We start from the raw sequence: 17,813 nt of genomic DNA, 5'->3' as shown, positions 1-17,813 counted from the left end.
ATTTAGGCTGTTTCCAAAGCTATTGTATATTGTGCTGCTATGAACATAGGGGTGCATATATCCTTTCTGATTGGTGTTTCTGTTTTCTTGGGATATATTCTTAGAAGTGGGATCACTGGGTCAAATGGCAGTTCCATATTTAATTTTCTGAGGAAACTCCATACTGTTTTCCATAATGACTGCAGCAGTCTGCATTCCACCAGCAGTGTACTAGGGTTCCCTTTCTCCACATCCTCGCCAGCACTTATCATTTGTTGAGTTGACGGTAGCCATTCTGACAGGTGTGAGGGGATAATTAATTGTCATTTTAATTTGCATCTCGCTGATGATCAGTGACCGACCATTTTTTCATATGTCTCTTGGCCGCTCTCATTCTGTGTGAGTCTTTTGTTCTGAGGTGGGTCTCTTGTAGACAGCATATAGTTGGGTCATGTTTTTGTATCCATTCAGCTACCCTGTGCATTTTGATTGGAGCGTTTAATCCATTTACAGTTAAGGTTATTATTGATAGGTAGTTATTTGTTGCCATTTGAATTCTATATGCCTAGATTTCTCTTTCTGTTTCTTCTTTTCATTACATCAGTTCCTTTAGCAATTCTTGTAAATGGCTGTGGGACAACATGAAACATAACAATATTCACATAGCAGGTGTGCCAGAAGAGGCAGAAATGGCAACCGCTCTCAGCTGAGATATCTCTCTGGAACTTCATGCTGTCTGTGGGAGCCCGGCCAGCCCTTTCACACGTCAGCCCCTCCTACCAGTCTCTATGCGGTCTCCATTTTCAGTCCTTGGTTATCAGGGTTCTCTCCAGTGAGTCTTTTGTTGATTATTCAGGAAGTTTTTCTGTATTTTAGTTGTAATCCCAGTTTGTTTCTGGGAGAGTGTCTGTGCAGCATCCACTTACTCCACTGCCATTTTAAATCTCCTGTTTGTTTTCTTTTATTATAGACTTCCTAATAGATATGAAGTAATATCTCATTGTGGTTTTGATTTGCATTTTCCTTTATGGTTGATTATTATGAGAATATTTTCATGAGCTTATTGGCCATGTGTTTATCTTCTTTGAAAAATGTCTTCAAATCTTTTGCCTGCTTTTTAAATCGATTTTTGTTGTTAGGTAATGAGTTCTTTATATATTCTGGAAACCAAACTAAATTAAAATCTAAAGTAAAATCCCTTGAAATTTGTTTTCTGTTAACTCTTCCACCATCAGGTACCTTCTGATTTGTTAGCATATATAGCTAAATATTAATAAGGGAAGGGAGTAAAAGGCATCAGACATCACGCCCCATAAACCAGGGAACTGAATTGGAAAAACAAGCCTGCTTGCTTCACTAGGAAGTTACAGCTTCATACACCCCCCCAGGGCATCCTCTGCCCTTGGGACCAAATCCCCCCTAAGCCCACAGGAAGCATCGTCACTGGGGGAGGAATAAGAACAGCAGACATTCCTCTGCTTGTATAATCCTAGCAGAGGCCAAGATGGCCGACGGAGAGATAAGCACATGTGCAGTAGGAGTCAAGAGGATGACCATAAGGCCTCTTTAGCCTGGGTAAAGGGCCAGATTGAATAAGGGACACCCAGGAAAATCTAGGAAATAGTTTGGTTAGGGAGTGGACCCATCATAAACCTGTGAAAGATTGGGAAGTTGATTGGTTAGTTTGAAAGGGAGCCTAGTCCTTTCCAAGCCCGAGTTAATATCATATAATCCACGCTTAACCAAGAGTCCACTCTCTCTTTCTCACTTGGTAAGCCACGCTCGCCCCATTCATTCACACATTCTCTCGCTATAGCAGCCATGTGTCCCTAGCTGCTGGCAGCCTCCAAGCATGAGCCTGGGTACAACAGCACAGCACCAACAGCAGGGCATCTTGTAACACAGACTAAGCTGGCCTGATGAGGTCAAGGACTGAACTGGACTGAAAGAATGGCCTTTGTGCTGGGCTTGATGAAGACAAGGTTGGGCTTTTTCCATGGCAGGATGGACCCAGATGAATGACTAGAGCTAAACCCTGGACAGTCTTTTGCGTTTGATTCCATTTCAATAAATCTTACTATGAAACCTCAACCTCCCGTACAACCTCCCGTACAACCTCCCGTACAACCTCCCATACAACCTCCCGTACAACCTCCCATACAACCTCCCATACCTGAGTCTCCCAAAATGCTTTTTTCATGACACTGTGAAAGGACTCTATTTCCACTGACAACAATTTACCTTGAACAGGGCTACTCTTATATTTTCCATCTCACTGGTAGAAATCTTGAAACCTGGGACTTTCCTAACTGTTCCAACATCAGCATTCCTCTGTTCTGAACTTGAACCTCAGCCTCTCTTGTCAGTGCTCCTCTGGTTAAAATTCGGCCTGGGTGTAGGTTAATTCTTCCACAATAATTGCCCCTGTGGTCTTTTATTTTATCCTCTCTTTGCCCTCTTCCACCTCCTCTCACCCCCCCTTTCCCTCTGGCAATCACCATACTGCTGTCTGTGTCTGTTCCACCCCTTACCCCCCTACCTTATTGCTTCACTTAAAAGAATGCTTTAAATACTCTATGGATTCAACGGCAAATGTAACCTGTAGAGTTTTCTGAGGCACATGCAAGTCAGTGACATCTGTGAAGAAGGGTGATTCTGATGCTGGTTGCATATTTTTTATTTATTTAATTTATGCAGGTAAGGCTGGAGGCTCTCTGAGAGAGTATCTGGTTTCAATCTACAAAACCTAGGAAACACTTGGGCAAGGTTGATGGCCTACTTAGTCAAGAAATGAGGGGTATGGCCACCAACAGAGTAATGGGGTGTCATGTTTCCTGGGCTGCTCAACAATGGGCAGAGTTAGGAGTGAATTATTGAAACTCCTGAGCGGCTGATATTGGTTTCATAAGGAGCACCCAGAGAGGGTCCAGCTGAGCTGTGAAGGCCAGTAGGGCAGGGCGTCACCTCTCTCAGGGCTTGAGAATCCTCTCAAAAACTCTCTCTCTCTCTCTTCACTGTGGTAGTTTTATTTTATTTATTTCAAGAAAAATAATTTTAAATATAATAATGTTACATGCAATAAACATTAATATTTCAATAAAAATGATTTTAAGTATAATAATTAATAAACATGAATATTTCAAGAAAAAGATTTTAAATATAATAATATTACCAAAACTGCACTAATAGTTCAGTAACACAAAAGTTGTAGGAAATATTAAAAATCTGCAAATAACAGGATTACTTCTATTGTGTTCTAAAATATTTTTTTTCTCTGGCTCTATTTTGGTTCATCAGTTTATGTTGTTCATTATATTCCACAAATGAGTGATATTTATCTTTCTCTGACTGGCTTATTTCACTTAGCATAATGCTCTCCAGGTACATCCATGCTACTGGTAAGAGTTCCTTATTTTTACAGCAGCGCAGTATTCCATTGTGTAGATGTACTATGGTTTTTTAATCCACTCATCTGCTGATGGGCACTTAGGTTGTTTCCAAATCTTAGCTATTGTAAATTGTGCTGCTATGAACATAGGGGTGCACATATCGTTTCTGATTGGCGTTTCTAGTTTCTAGGGATATATTCCTACAAGTGGGATCATTGGGTCAAATGGGAGTTCCATTTTTAATTTTTTGAGGAAACTCCATACTGTTTTCCACAGAGGCTGCACCTGTCTACATTCCCACCAGCAGAATACTAGGGTTCCCTTTTCTCCACAACCTCATCAGCACTTGTCGTTTGTTGATTTGTTGATGATAGCCATTCTGACAGGTGTGAGATGGTACCTCATTGTCACTTTGATTTGCATCTCTCGGATGATTAGTGACTCTGAGCATGTTTTCATATGTCTCTTGGCCTTCCTTCTGTCCTCTTTCAGTGAGTGTCTATTTAGGTCCCTTTCAAAAACTGTTGACTGGGACAGTGAGGAGGAGAACAAAGTGTTCTGCAAACACATTAAGTGACGACCATGATGACTGTGCTGCACTAGGTGCTCTTCCACCTCAGGTTAAAGAGGAAGGTGGCTGCCCTTCTGGACTTTCAACTCAGTGTATACAGCTCAATACTACCCATGCGCACCATGAACTAACCATTTCCTTTTGGGCACTCTTGGTGAGTGAGTTAGTTATTTGAGGTTAGATTTTTTTTCCCTCTCCACCTCTTTGCCTTAATAATTTTTGACATTTTTCACTCTTCCTATTTTGTTATCTCCCCCTTCCCCCAAATAAGTTTCCTTGAAAGCAGTAGCTATGTATCAGAAATTGGCTTTTGTATTTTATCTCTAGTTACTTTCCATGAAACACATACACAAAATTCAGCAAAATGGAAGTGAGAGCAAATTAAATCATTTTAAATTGCACTAAATTAGGGACCAAGAAAAATTTCCCCCCAGATTGTACATCAAGACCGGCTCTTGAAGCAGTTATATAACTCACCATGGCAAGTCTGAATTTCTGCGTTGGCACTTTAAAATCTGAATTGGGTTGGTTCGGAGACGGGAGGGCCAACTGGCTACCATGGTGCATGCTGGGAGGGTCTTGGAAGGCCTCTCAGTGTGGACTCAGCCACCATGACTGTGCTGACCCATAAACAACATGTCAGGTCCCACAGAGTCCTATTCATAAGCTCGTGTTTTTGGAAGCAAGGTCCAGAGTCTCTAAAAATGAGCAGCGAGACAGTGACATCATAATGGTATTTATTATTTCAGGTTAGACTGTCACCTACTAAATCACTAAGGCCACAGGTAGGTTTTTCCACTTGAGGGCAGTCTTCTTTTTCCATCTAAAGCTGGATTGCTGGCAGGCATGAAACACGCACGTTCCCCGGAGTGCTCGTGTGGGTGAAGGAAAGGCTCAAATAACTCTCCTTTCATTTTATGTTCACACATTACCCTCCCTAAAACTTGAGTGAATTAATTTTATAGGACACAGACTGGGTCAGGCTCACACACAGGCCTTCCCCACGGCTGCCTCCACAGCATGGTCTTAATGTGAGGAGCGTCTCATGCCATCCTGTCCTCAAATGCCTCTGTTGGGCCAGATATTCCCATTTTAGTCAAGTCTTTGCGTTCAAGCTTTCAAGAACTCTATTAACATGTGTTATTGATTTATTTGAGATACATGATAAGCAAAATTATTAACCTGTTAACATAGAGTAATTGATCACATTCGCCTACCCTGGTAGGGTCTGAGAAAATGCATTGGGTAAATTTCAGTGGGGAGGAAGGGAGGTAGAAAAGAGAAAGTATCTAATGTGTTAACTGATAGAATGTGTGCACATAGCTCTGTGTGCATGTGCCTGTGGTGTGCATGTATGCATGTATACGTGCATACATGTGCACACGTGTATGTGGTGCATGTGTGCATACAGAGTAGTTGTAACAGGGTGGAAGTTGATGGGAGGTGGAAGTTGTACCAGGCTACAAAATGGTTGAGATGCATAATATATGTTAGGGCTTGAAAAATTTTAAAATATATATGTATATATGGGATTATACATATATATTTACTTAAACAAAATGCAGAAAGTATATAGTGGTTAAGAGAGTAATGTTAGTGATCATGTGATTATATCTTAGATATGGAGAAATTCCAAAGGCTTTGGGCCTTAATAAACCTTTATTTTTTCCCATAGAGTGAAGGTTGGGCCTGGTTTGGGTGATGCCAGAGAAACACAGCTTCCTACGGCTCTGTGAGTCAGCCGGGCCTGTCTTGGGGAGCCTCTTTCTTTCTCTGGGGCTGTGGTTTTCCCCAAATCCATAGTTTCTTTTCCTGTCTTGCGGCAGCTGCATCATTAAACTAACCTGGCGCCTGAAAAGAAAGATAAATCTACGCGGAGATTAATGATAATGCACTGAAATATACATAACACGTCAATTCCAGAAGGATTCCAAAGTATCGCGTAAACTTTCCAGGACAACTGACTTCTGTTTACTAGCTGTGGGAGCTACAGCAGCTCGGCTTCAGATTATGGTAAAGAAGAACAAAATGCTTGGCAGACTTTTTTGTTGTGGTTAAGCTTTTACAACACTCCAGTTGAGTAATTTAGAAGACATTGTGTTACCTCAGTTTTGCAGATAAGGACGAGAGGCCTGACGTCCCACAGCAGGAGGCTGCAGATGTTTCTGGCCAAGCCCACTGGCCACTCTGAGCGCTGCACAGACATGGGGTGGAGAGGAGAAGTTGGCAGGGGACCCGCCTCAGGCTGCCTCCCCTCACTCCTTTACTGCAGGTGCATGAGTTTTTCCAACTCATGTCTAGCCTGCCCTAGGATGTTGCATTCTGTTCTCTGTCTGGAATTGTTCCTGCCCTAGAGCTTGCTCCCTCAGTTCACCCAGGTCACTGGCCAAATGTTAGCTCAACAGGGAGGACTTCCCTAGCCCCCCAGCCCCCATCCCAGCTGCTGCCTCTAGGCACTAAGTCTCTTCTACCTCCCTTCTTCCCCACTGAAGCTTACCAGTCCCATTTTCTCACACCCTGCTAGGGTAGGCTAATGCGATAAATTAATCTACGCTAAAATGTCAGTAATTTTGTTTGTCATGTATCTCAAATAAATTGATAATGTATGTTAATAGAGTTCTTTTATCTGTCCCAATTTTTTTTATAGCATGGAGCTATCTAAAATCATATTTGTGTACTGTTTTTGTCTGTCTCTCCAACTAGAATATGAGTCAGGGCTTTTGTTCCATTTCCTGCTGCATCCCAGTGCCTACAGCAGGGTCTGAGACAGAGTTAGTGCTCGGTACAGATCCTTTGGATGGAAAATGTGTGAGATGATTGTAACCCTTACATCATTCTTCTGCAGGGCTAGGTGGAGAGCCTTGGGAATATGTCCAGATGTGGTCACGTGGCACCGAGTCCAGTGCCTTCTGTAGAGGTGACATTTTGTTGAATTAAATTGAATTTGTCTTGGAGAGAGGTGTAATTTAGGGCATTTTTTGATGTTGGACCCTAGGGAGGTGGAAGCTCTCCTTTCCCTTTCCCATTGAGAAGGGGCTTTGTGTGGCTGGGCTAGGATAGATAGAAACAGCTCCCTCTCTCCGGCATTTTCCACCGGAAGAAAGTGAAGAGTCGACTGAATTGGAGTAGCTACTCCCTGGATCCCCCTGTTTGAAACTCACTCACCCCTCAAAATGGAGTCAGAGCTGCCCTGCTTTCAAGAACCCCATGAACTTTGGACAACAGATCTAACAACCAGAGGACACAGTATAACCAATTGTAAGATGCCCAATGGAGCTATGCTACAGGATGGTCTTGGGACGGTAGGATTTTCATTGGTGGGATGAAGGGGAAGGGGCAGAGGGAACAACAGAGTTGATGCAGGAATCTAATAGCATGTGGGGGTGGAGCGGGAGGAGTTATGGGTCACTGTAGATAGACAGGTGGTGATACTGATCCATTCTCTGGGAGATGATCTCATTAGTTAAGCAGGGCCAGGTCTGGCCACGATTATAAGGAAGACCTCCCAGGAAATCCCATGGATTGAAGCTGGTGATTCATCCAGTGGTAAATCCTTTTTCTGAGTTATTCCTGAATCAGCGTTGCAATATAGTGTGTGTGTGTGTGTGTGTGTTTGCATGTGAGTATGTGATTATGAATGTTTTATTGTGAGAGTATGTGTGTGTTAAAGGGAATGGCTCACTCTTCTGGATAAGCAGAGAACTGAGTCTCTCACATCCTCAGAGGGGGTCTGATGGACAACACCCTCCTGAAGTCTGAGCTGGGGGACTTTCCTTCTGCTCATCAGCTTCCCTCTGGCACCATTAGGTCTGTTGTCTGCTTCCCTTAAAGTGACCTCTGGGACTCCTTTGTTCTGAGGTAATGCTGGCTGTTTTTATATCAACTGGAAATGTGTGTGCATATATTTCTCTGCTGTAGGATACTTTTTAGAGGGTTGGGGTCAAATGCAGTGGGATTCTCCTCTACAAATGAAACTTCTGAACAAAGTGAAGGTATCCAGCTGTCCACAGGAGGACCTTCAGGATCCGGGCTCCAGGGATCCCCATGAGACTGTGGGCCTTTCCCCGAGGAGGTCACCTGGAGGGGAGGCAGTGGGAAGTGCCTGTGAGGTGTGATGGCTGCTCTAAAGCATCTCTTTGTCTCCTGTACCATTTCTGCCTCTGTTAACCCCGGATCTGATCTGACGCACATTGTTGAAGTGCACTCTCTTTCTTAAATAAAGGTATTTCTTAGTTACTTTGGTGAAAGTGATAATGGTTGCATTAATAAACTGTTCTCTCCTCTGGGCTTAGCTGCCATGATTTCTATTCTGGACAAACAGAGCCTGGTAGGAAGTGTGTGAACTCACCGCCCACACAGGTGATAAGCCTGCTAACTAATTTGCTATCAGCAATAGAGTGACTGGGTAGGAATGACGTGAGATGTATAAGAAGTTGGTCAAAAAAGCAACAGGTAGCCACCCAGCTGGTGTGGCTCAGTGGTTGAGCACTGACCCATATACCAAGAGGTCACCAGTTCCATTCTTGGTCAGGGCACATGCTCGGGTTGTGGGCTGGGCTCGATCCCCAGTGGGGGGCATGCAGGAGGCAGCCAATCGATGCTTCTCTCTCATTGATGTTTCTATCTCTCTAAAAAAAATCAATAAAATAAAATAAAAAGAAACATAAGAAAAGAAAACAACAAGTAGATTTTGTTCTCTTTATTCATTGATAATTTTGGAGTAGGGATTTCAATGGGATTTTTTAATTGGTCCTGTCTTCAGTTAGCTAGGTTTTCTTCAATTATTTTTGTCTTTTTTCTCCCTTAAATAAGGACATAGTCTTGATATTTAATTGTAAAATAGTCTGATGTGCTTATTCCTGGTAGACTTATAATTAAGACACACAGGCCAGAAGTAATTTTTACAGTGATTAGAACATAATGTTAGGTAGCTGGATGTAGGATGCTGTGGATCATGGGGTAAATAGAAGGATGTGGCATGGTTGTCAGGGTGACTCTCTCTTTCATTCTTTAGGATCAACAACCCTTAAAATCGAGGCCCAGAAAACTCAAGGCTTCAGAACACTATTTATATCCACGTATAAATAAGTCAGTTCATAGATGTAAATATAAGCTTTCCTGTGACATTACTTGGCTGTGCATGGGTATAAGAATTTTATTGTTCACTATATAATTTCCACTCTTATTTTAATTTGCCAAGTATACATATATCACATTAGTGAGTTGGTAATAAAAAATGAGTTTTCTACATTTCTTGAATTTTGTATGGTTGAATTATAAACTATGTAACGAGTATTCTTATCCACATGCATAAATATCAAAGATTCTCCATGTGCTAACTGGGCATATGTATCTAACGTTTCTGGCACACTCAAGTACTAAGTCTCTTTGGAAAATTAGATTGCATGAAACTGTACTTAAGGTTCCAATTGTATTTCTGCATTTTTACTCAATATTGGACTTTGTCCTGGCTGAAGGTACACCTTCCTTATCTCTGCCTATTCCTGGCAATTGCAATTGCATTAGGAAATGCTGGTCACTATGGGAGGCATATCCTTAATTACAAAATCTAGTGCTTGTCCTTTAAGGAAAATGAAGCCTTCCCACGCCCACCAGCGACCTGATGACTGATCTCTAATCATCCCCATACTATTTTTATTTTATTTTATTTTTTTAGAATAGACTCCATCCTGTGTGGTTGTCTCTGACATGCCCACTCCTGTGTATTAACTCTTACCCCGGGGACCTTCTCCTGAGCTGACACTCGTCTGCTGTAGCCGGAGGTCCCTGCCTCCTGGGGAACTAGTTCGGCAAGTGGAGAGTTGGAGGAAAATGCCAAACCAAGCCAGTCCCCCCAGCATGAAGGGCAAAAGCAAGGACAGATATGGCCCATCAGTGCCTTTTTCTTACTACGTTTAATTTGCTGAGTTGCATGTGGTGTGTTTTCTAAAATTCCTTCGCTACATCCTCTTCTGGAGCCACTAGGTGTCACTACCTTCAATCTGTTCTGCTTCCCGCGCTCGCTGAGTTGTCCAGGAGCCCGCGTGTGTTTCAGCGGGAGAGGAGCCGACCTTGGAGGGTTCTGCAGAGGACTCCCGGCAGGGCGGGGCTAGGAGCGCTCCATGATCCTCGCCAGGCTGAGCACAGGGGTCCGCAGGAAGTGGAAGGGCGCTCCCTCCTCCGTGCCTGGTGCGGGAGCAGGTGCACGCCTTCGAGTCCCCACATGCGCTGGCCTATGGCTGCTTGCCCCTCATCCATCAGGCCCCCCTTGCCTGTTTCCACTGTACAGGACAGGAAACAGAATGAGGGAGTCAGTAACAGGCATGGGAACTTGTTCCCCACGTCAGATCAGGGAGCAGTAGTCACTGTGCCCCTGGGCGGGGCCCCACCTGCCTCTGGATGGGGAGTGGGTGCAAGTGGAACAGAGAGCTCTGGAACACATAACTCATGTCACTAACCACAGGAGACACTTGGTGCACAGGGAGAGCCTTAGAAGGAGTAACCTGGGGGTAAAGATCACACTTTAAGGGAAAAGTTCTGTTTTTCGAGTCTGTTGCTAGGGTAGCATGGCCAGGGCTTGGATTCATTTTTCTGCTAATATTTTTATATTTTGTGATGAAATCATTCATTTTCTTTTTGCAGTGCTGCACAATTTTCATATTCATTTCTACACGTAGAAACAAACTCATATGCAGATCATAGCAGAATGACAATCTGTAAGTTGATAATCACCCAAATTAGTCTGTGACCAACCAGCTACCGCTAGAAGGCTTACAGTATTCTAGGATTCTAGAAGAAAGAGGATAACAAAATAGCAAGTTCTGCATTTTTATTCATCTGGGTACATTCAGAAGCACCTGTTACTGAGGCAGACTCTCCCTGTGTTTGGGATCTGAGGGTGTTGATTTCCTCTTTCTGAACTTCAGATGGTGAGGACATGCCGGTGAGCCTGGTAAGGGGCAGAGATGATCACTTCCTTCTGCCAGCCGGCTAGAAAAGCAGCCCCCGGGCTAGTGAGAATTCTTTCTTCCATGAGCACATTTGGACAGATTCCATTTTTTCCCCTGTTCCCGCTTGAAGGAATTAGTTGCTAGACAGGATTCGAAGGTTCCATCCACAGCAGGTGTTTGGGCTGTGGCTGAGATGGCTGTAGTGGAACAGGGTAGAGGACCCCACAGGTGTAAAGGGAGACCTCAGCAGGGGCCCCGGCAGGGAACAAGGTTGCTACAGCACACTGTGCTGGAGTACTTCATAAAATAGGGAGGAGCCAAAAGAGGAAAAGGCAGGAAAAATAAAATGACTGTTTACCAGATACTCAAACTAAACCTGGGGTTCATTTGATTAGTAAATGTGGAGCATTGACCATATGCCATATGCTGCTTTAGGCTGGGGGCACATCCATGACTAAAACAAACAAAAGCCACACGCTTCTAGGGAATGTGTCTTCTAGTGGGAAGATACACAATTTAAATGAGAGAAACCTATTACATGGTATGTGAATACAATAAGAAGGGTCAAGGAGAAAATGAAGCAGAGAAGGGGGGTTGGGAGTGTAGGGTGGGATGGTGAGGGACGTTCTCCCTGAGAAGGTGACTTTTGATTAAATGTTCGCAGGATGTGCAGGAGTTAGTGATAGAGATGGCAGAGCCTGCTGGTGTCTTGAGGAATAGCCGGTAGCCGGGAGGACATGCTGAGATGGGTAAGAGGGGTCAGGACCAGATTGCTGTGAGCTTGTAGGTCAGTGGAAGCAAAGGCGTGCCATGCTCCGACTTCTGTTTTTAATGCTTGAAGATGTATTGAGAATAGACAAAAGGAGGGAAAGACTGACAGAAGACTAATGAAACGGCTGCTGCAATGATCCAGGTAAGAGATGGTTAAACCGAAGAGGTAGTGGGTGATACTGAGAAATAGCCATTATCAGGGTATATTTGGATTGAGTGTGGCCTGAGATACAGCTCTGTGCTGGACTGGCTAGAACTGTTGAATATTCAGGAACCGAGTCACCTGATGGTTAAGCCATTGGTAGCTTGAAATGGACCATGGTGGGAGTATTTACACTGTATAAACTTCCAAATACTACAAATTGAGGCACTTTTCTTTTGAATAGTCAGATTCTCAGCACATCACAGATGCAGAAGAGAGGTAGGATGACTTGCCCGGGTAAGGTTGTACTACTCAGAGGGCTGGGGTTTTTGCTCAGTTTCTGCTTAGCTATTTTATCCACTTTGTGTCTTGTCAGGAGGAAGTAGATATGCAAAGTACCCAAAGATTAAAAGTCACCACATACTTAACTCCACATTCTTTCTTCTTAAAATGATGAGAGCTGGGCAATAGTTCTATACAGTCACGTCAGAGGAGCCAGAATCCATTGGCCCTCTGGGGGATATTTCTGTGAGCTGTTTTGGATAATACATGTCCACTGAGCCTTCTTTTTTATGGCTGAATAGTATTCCATTGTGTAAATTTACTACAGCTTTTTTATCCACTCATCTACTGATGGACACTTGGCTACTTCGAAATCTTGGCAATTACAAATAATGCTGCAATGAACATGGGGGCGGGGCATGCATTCTTTCAAATTAGGATTTCAGGTTTCTTTGGATATATTCCCAGAAGTGAAGTCACTGATTCATAAGTCAGTTCCATATTTAATTTTTTGAGGTAACGCCATACTGCTTTCCACAGTGGCTGTACCAATCAGCATTCCCACAAACAGTGCACCAGAGTTCCCTTTTCTCCATTTCATTAATACTTCTTGTTTGTTGATTGATTTATGACTAGAGGCCTGGTGCATGAAATTTGTGCATGGGTAGGGTCCCTAGACCTGGCCAGTGATCAGGGCCGATCTGTGGGGCAACCGGCAGGGCGATCGGGAGGCCCCTGCTGGCACCCACCTTGGCTGGCCTGTGGCCTGTGGGCAGCTCCTGCATTGAGCGTCTTCTCCCTGGTGGTCAGTGCATGTCATAGCGACTGTTCATTCCACCCTTTGGTCTATTTGCACAGTAGGTTTTTATTATATAGGATAGTCATTCTGACAGGTGAGAGGTGATATCTCATTGTGGTGTTAATTTGTATCTCTCTGATGATTAGTGATGCTGAGAAGTGTCTATTCAGGTCCTTTGCTCATTTCTTAATTGGATTGTTTGTTTTGGTGTTGAGTTTTGTGTTCCTTACAAATTTTGGATATTAACCCCTTACCAGATGTATCAGTAAATATGTTTTCCTACTCAGTGGGTTGTCTTTTCATTTTGTTGATGGTTTCCTTTGTTGTGCAAAAACTCTTTAGTTAGATATAGTCCCATTTGTTTATTTTTTCTTTTGTTTTCCTTGGCAGAGGTGATATATCAGAAAAAAATATTGCTACAAGAAATACTCGAGATTTTATTGCTTATGTTTTCTTCTAGGACTTGTATGCTTTCAAGTCTAACATTTAGGTCTGTAATCCATTTTGAGTTTAATCTTGTGTGTGGTGTAACAATGTGGTCTTGTTTCATTTTTTTGCATTTATCTGTCCAATTTTTCCAACATCATTTATTGAATAAACTGTTTTACCTCATTATATGTTTTGACTCCTTTGTCAAATAGTATTTGACTATAAAAGCATGTTTTATTTTCTGGGCTCTTTATTTTGTTCCATTGATCTTTATGTCTGTTTTTATGCCAATACCATGCTCTTTTGATTACTATGGCCTTGTAGTGTAGTTTGATATAAGGTAGTATGATTCCTTCAACTTTGTTCTTCTTTCTTAAGATTGCCATGGTTAAAAAAAAAGATTGCCATGGCTATTCAGGGTCTTTTGTGATTTTATATATATTTTTTGAATATTTGTTCTAGTTATGTAAAATACGCATTGAACCTTCTTCTCCTGGCATATTATCAAACTGCCTATCTTTCCTTCCAAATCTGTACCTCCTGAGGACATCAATGAGCTAGTAACCATTGTGTTTCCTAACATTTTGAAAAATACAATAGAGTTCACCTCAAAGTACAATAAGAATTATTTTGGTGTTATCTGTGATTTTGATGCATTTGGTTTTATCAATATATCCTCTTTGTTATGGGGGACATCTGAAGTTAAATTTTAGTAAGAATTTAGCCCTGGCTTAGGTTATATATGATGGGCACTCTTTAGCATCTGGAACTAGAGCAATTCAAAGCACAAAGATCTCCCTTTTGGGGCTTACAAAAACACCCTGGAAATTTTACAAAAACTGACTTTTCTGTAAAGTTTCCAGAACTTTCACCTACTATGTAGTCTGGCACTGATGGCCCATGTCCATCAGTATGAATGGTTCCAGCTGGGAGCAGGGAGCCCAGAGGTGCAAATCTGAAGTGAGGGCTGTGGTGGGCCAGGCATTCAGGCTGGAGCCATGAAGTCCGGCACCATTTCCATCTGGTCTTGACTCACTCTTTTGGATGAGAAAAACCACATTGGATTCAGCCTCTCTAAGGATGTGGTGGGGATCTGGTACTGTGGGCCCATATGCTGCCTTTGCAGGGAGCTATGGCTGCTCATCCTCTTCCCATGAGAAGTGTCTGGGAAGACTCTTGATCTTCCTGAAGTCTGGGGAGTGTTACTGACATTAAGAAGTGGACCCAGGAGGCAAACTTGCCCTGCTCAAAATGCCAATATGCCCCATGGGTGATGTGAGATAGTATCTGCTACTGCATTCAGTAGGAGTTAAGGCTACAGTGGGAAGGTACAAAAGACATGAGGGTGCCAATGGGGGGAAAAAAGGGACATCTGTAATACTTTCAACAATTATGATACTTAAAAAAAAAGACATAAAATCTCTGATTGATGCACTGAATGTAGCAATGATGCTATCACAGAAGAATGGACACTGAAGAGGGGCTGGAAACCTCACACAGAGTTCACAGCAGTGCATTTTTGGGCAGAGCTTTTGAGTGGGAGTGAGGGGCGGTGTTTAGATCAGGTCATGAGAACTCTGAGTGATCATGGCTAAGTTGCTTACCCTCTCTAGGCCTCCATGTCTTTTGTAAAACCAAGTGGTAGACAGAGATGATCCTGAGGCCTAGTTCACTGTGGTTTCTGAGTGGAGACAGGATACAGGTTAAAAAATTCCTCTCAGTGGGACAGGTGGGCAGATGCCACTTCTGAGGAGTTGCACTGAGTGAGTTTTAAGGGGAGCGTGCTTTCCAGGAGGGAATCAGCCATGAGAATGGTGACGGTTCCTCCATGCATTTGGTTGCCAGGTGGTGTCGACAGTAGCCCCAGCATTCTCATGCAGAGATTCTCAGCTCATATACATGGAAATGTAAGCTCTCTAAGGAAATTTGCTCATGGTCTCACTGGCTTGGGCTCTGCCATAGATGTTGGTTCCTCTGATGGCTCATTGAAGGGCTGAGAAAACTGGATTTCACCAAAGGAAAGTTGTGAACCCTGTGCTCCTTCTGAGCAGCGCTTCTGCTTGTCCTGCACACAAAGTGTGAATGGTTAATTTTATGTGTCAACGTGACTGGGACATGGGGGTGTCCAAACATTTGATATTCTGGGTGTTCCTGTGAGGGTGTTTTTGGATGAGATTAAAATTTTAATCCTTTGACTGAGTAAAGCAGATAGTCCTCCTTAATTAAGGTGGGCCCTTTCCAATTAGGATTAGCCCTGAATAAAATAAAAGGCAAACTTACCCCAAGAAAGAGAGAATTCTCTGGCATGGTGGCCTGCAAACTGGGGATTCAGATCTTCCTAGGTCTACATCAGTTTCTGGCCTTCAGACTTGAACTGGACATCAGTTATTGGCAATGAAGATTTTGGACTTTGTCAGACTTTATAATTACATGAGCTAATTCCTTATAATCTATCTATCTATCATCTATCTATCTATCTATATATCTATTATCTATATCTGTCATTTATCTATATCTATGTATCAGCTATCCATAATGATGTATATCTATCTCTGTGAAGCAGTGTATCTGGAAGGGTCAGGAAATGTTTTCAGGCTTTTGCTAAGGAGATGAGCTATGAAAAGAAGTGATTGCATGAGTTAAAACCAGGAGTTTGAACTGCACTGTGGAAATGCTGATATATTCTGGACATGCTGTGATGTTGCAGATTCAAAATTCTATTCTCCTCAAACTATCCCAAAAAATCTAAGAGGAGGGAAGACTCCAAGCTCTTTTTACAAGGTCAGCATTATCCGAATCCCAAAACCAAATAAAGACGCCACAAAGAAAATTGTAGGCCAATATCCCTGATGAACATAGCAAAATATTAGCAAATGAGATCCAGAAACACATTAAAAAGATTATATACCATGATCAAGTGAGATTTATTCCTGAGATGCAGGGTTGGTATAATATTCACAAATCAATAAATGTGATACATCACATAAACAAAATGAAGGATAAAAGTCACACACTCATATCAGTAGACACAGAAAAGGCATTTGACAAAATCCAGCACCCATTTTTGATAAAAACTCAAAGCAAAATGGGAATAGAGGGAACATATCTCAACATAATAAAGGTCATTTATGACAAACCTACAGCTAACATCATACTCAATAGGCAAAAACTAAAAGTGTTTCCCTTAAGAGCAGGAACAAGACAGGCTTGTCACTTTCACCACTCTTATTCAGCATAGTACTGGAAGTCCTAGCCACAGCAATCAGACAAGAAAAAAAAACAATAAAAGGCATCCAAATTGGAAAGGAGGAAGTAAAATTGTCATTATTTGCAGATAACATGATATTGTACATAGAAAGCCTAAAGACTCCACCAAAAATATTAGATTTAATAAATGAATTCAGCAAAGTATCAGCATACATTGATACTTGTATATTGTATACTGGCCTTCAGACTTGAACTGGACATCAGATGTTAATTTTAACATCTGAAAATTGATAGCATTTTTCTATACCAATTAACATCTGAAAATTGATAGCATTTTTCTATACCAATAATGAACCCTCAGAAAAAGAAACTAAAAAAAATCAATCCCATTTACCATTGCAACAACAACAAAAAAAGATACTTAAGAATAAACTTAACTAAGGAGTCAAAAGACCTGTACTTGGAAAACTATTGGACATTGAAAAATGAAATAGAGGAAGATACAAACAAGTGGAGGCATATACCATGTTCATGGATTGGAAGAATTAATGTCATTAAAATGTTCAGACTATCCAAAGCAATCTATAGATTCAATGCAGTTCCTATTAAAACACTATTGGCATACAAAAATTTATATGGATCCAAAAGGGAACCTGAATAGCCTTAGAAATCTTGAGAAAGAAGAAAAAAGTTGGAGATATCATAATACCAGATATCACACTATAGTACAAAGCCATTGTAATAAAAATAACCTGGTAATGGCCCAAGAAAAGGCATATAGATCAATGGAACAGAAGAGAGACCCCAGAAATTGACCCACATTATGGTCAATTAATATTTGACAAAGGAGGCAAGAGCATACAATGGAGAAAGAAAGTCTTTTCAATAAATCTGTTGGGAAAATTGTATTGATACCTGCGAAATTTTCTCCTCCTTCTCAGAGATTAGTGGAGAGTGCACAAGGCCATCAATTCATATCCCCCGCCCCCCATTATTCACACTGAGTTTTCAGATAAACAGGCCCTTGGATGTTGTGAGGATAAGAAAGCTAACCTATGTGTATATTCTCAATGTTTTTGGAGAAAAAAAAAGGAATTAGAGAAATATTTAGTACTAGAGGCCCGGTGCACAAAAATTTGTGCACTCAGAGGGGGAAGGGGGTCCTTGAGCCCGGCCTGTGCCCTCTCGCAGTCTGGGATCCCTCGGGAGATAACGCCCTGCTGGCTTAGGCCTGCTCCTGGGTGGCAGAGGGCAGGCCCAATCCCTAGGTGCAGCCCCTGGTCGGGCTCAGAGC

Source organism: Myotis davidii, unplaced genomic scaffold (assembly GCF_000327345.1).
Source record: "Myotis davidii unplaced genomic scaffold, ASM32734v1 scaffold452, whole genome shotgun sequence".
NCBI lineage: Eukaryota > Metazoa > Chordata > Mammalia > Chiroptera > Vespertilionidae > Myotis > Myotis davidii.
The sequence above is the reverse complement of the archived record's forward strand: the minus strand, read 5'-3'. Positions refer to the sequence as shown.